The sequence below is a fragment of the Enhydra lutris genome, unplaced genomic scaffold (genome assembly GCF_002288905.1).
Source record: "Enhydra lutris kenyoni isolate GAN:26980312 unplaced genomic scaffold, ASM228890v2 scaffoldscaffold10, whole genome shotgun sequence".
Classification (NCBI taxonomy): domain Eukaryota; kingdom Metazoa; phylum Chordata; class Mammalia; order Carnivora; family Mustelidae; genus Enhydra; species Enhydra lutris.
Genome location: NW_019154094.1, coordinates 36,455,353 through 36,457,982, shown reverse-complemented (window position 1 = coordinate 36,457,982; position 2,630 = coordinate 36,455,353). Strand labels below are relative to the sequence as shown.

The 2,630-nt window shown below is 45.1% G+C and overlaps 1 pseudogene; it reads left to right on the top strand.

Annotated features, from left to right (window-relative positions):
* The first annotated feature begins 533 nt into the window (after window positions 1–533).
* LOC111144306 lies at window positions 534–1,194 on the top strand (annotated as a pseudogene).
* Window positions 1,195–2,630: the final 1,436 nt, after the last annotated feature.

The window sequence follows — 2,630 nt, the reverse complement described above, 5'->3', positions numbered from 1 at the left end:
AGAACTTGTCAAACTCAATACCAAAAGAACAAATAATCCAGTCAAGAAATGGACAGAAGACATGAACAGTTATTTCCCCAAAGAAGACCAACAAATGGCCAACTGACACATGAAAAAATGCTCCACATCACTTGTCATCAGGGAAATACAAATCAAAACCACAATGAAGATACCAGCTTATGCCAGTTAGAATGGCTAAAATTAAGAGGACAGGAAACAACAAATGTTGGCAAGGAAAGTGAAGAAAGGAGATCCCTCTTACACTTTTGGTGGGAATGCAAGCTGGTACAGCCATTCTGGAAAACAGTATGGAGGTTCCTCAAGAAATATAAAACAGAGCTACCCTTGACCCCACAATTGCACTACTGGATATTTACCCCAAAGATACAGATGTAGTGCAATAAAGGGACACCTGCACCCCAATGTTCATAGCAGCAATGTCCACAATAGCCAAACTGTAGAAGGGGCTGAGATGTCCTTCAGCAGATAAATGGATAAAGAAGATGTGACTTAGGCAGAGCAGCAGATCCAAGATGGCAGCCAGTAGGAGGCTGATGAAGGAGCTTGAAGAAATATGCAAATGTGGGGGCACCTGGGTGGCTCAGTGGGTTAAAGCCTCTGCCTTCGGCTCAGGTCATGATCCCAGGGTCCTGGGATCAAGCCCCACATCGGGCTCCCTGCTCAGCGGGGAGCCTGCTTCCTCCTCTCTCTCTCTGCCTGCCTCTACCTACTTGTGGTCTCTATCAAATAAATAAAATCTTTAAAAAAAAAATATGCAAATGTGGAATGAAAAACTCCCATAATATCCAGGTTGATGAAGCTAATTTATTGCCTTGGCAAGGGCTTATTGTTCCTGACAGCCCTCCATATGATAAGGGGACCTTCAGAATCAAAATCAACTTTCCAGCAGAGTACCCATTCAAACCACTGAAGATCACGTTTAAAACAAAGATCACCCGGACATCCACGAAAAGGGGTAGGTCTCTCTGCCAGTACTTAGCACTGAAAACTGGAAGCCAGCAACCAAAACCGTCCAAGTAATCCAGTCCCCCATAGCACAGGTGAACGACCCCCAGCCCCAGCACCCACTTTGGGCTCACCTAGCTGAAGAATCCTCTAAGAACCTTAAAAAAATTCTGTAAGAATGCTTAAGAATTTACAAAGAAATACAGGAAGAAGCAAGCTGTGTATTAAATTCTGCCACAACCTATTCCAGTGAATGTGAGCGGAGACGGCCAGCAATGCATTCAGACACCCCGCAAAGCAAGACTCTGGAAAATTGATAAATGTCACCACTTGGCTTTTGCTTGTGTCAGTTACTAACTCTCTACGGTTTTCTTTTTTTTTTTTTTTTTAAGATTTTATTTATTTATTTGACAGACAGAGATCACAGGTAGGCAGAGAGGCAGGCAGAGAGAGAGGTAGGGAAGCAGGCTCCCCACTGAGCAGAGACTCCGATATGGGGCTCGATCCCAGGACCCTGGGATCATGACTTGAGTCAAAGGCAGAGGCTTAACCCACTGAGCCACCCAGGCGCCCCTCTACAGTTTTCTTAATCAAAAGTGGTCTAGGTAACCTGTAGAGAAAGGGTTAAAAATTTAAGATGTTTTCTAGTTCTGCTTTCTTTGTTTTAAAAATCACTGCTTCAATCTACTTTAAAAGAATGGTGTTTCTTTTCTTATCCAAATTGACCCAAAAATGTCCATTTACATTTAGCCCTTAAGATTAAGAAAAAAAAAAGGTGCTGTTCCCTTTCTTCCACTGCCCTTTCAACTCCCACTTTCCTGCATTTGGTTTGTATTTCACTCATTCACTTCCCCCAAACCCAGGGCTATGACGTCCGCAAAAGAGAAGAGACTGGTCCTGGCAATTCCGGTGGCTTCTCTACTCCCATGTTACACTGCCCTGTGCAGGAGTTGGTTCAAATTCTACTGGCTCCAATTTGTAACATCCTTTAAAAAAATTTAAAAACAATCAAAGCATGATTCACCACCCCACCCCCTACCCTTACTACCAAAAACAAAAAAAAAAAAAAAAAAAAAAAAAAACAACCAGCCATGAAAAAGGAGGAGGTCCAGTTCTTACGTAAAATCTGGCTGGTGTTACAATAATGCTGATGAAACGAGCAAACCCTAATGTCTCTGTGCATGACTGAACTGAAGCCTGGTCTGGTCTGCTTTGGGAAACCCACATCTGTGGCAATCCCAGAGGTCGTTGCCAACCATAGGACACAGTGCACTTGTGTGAGGAATCTCTCACCAGAGAGGTTCCTGAGGCCAAAGGTTGATGCTTCTCCCTGTAGCCACTGTAGAAGATATCTGGTCCTTGCCCACGATGCTGAAGCCAGAATGTCCATGTGAAATTCCATGCTCACCTGTCACCAAGCTCCATCTGAATGTGCCACGGAGCTCGCTCTCCCAGATCCTCAGTGCAGCACAACCCCACTATGACCCTCCCTTGACACAGTTTGACACTTTGCGAGGTTGGAAAGGGTGACACTTGGCTGTCGCTAGAAGCAGTCTGGGGTTGCTGGTGCCCTGCTGGCCCCTTCGTTCGGAGCAGGGGACCAGCCCCAGAATAAGATGGCCCTCCCTCTCCCTCTGCACTCACAGCCTTTGCAGAGTCCACTT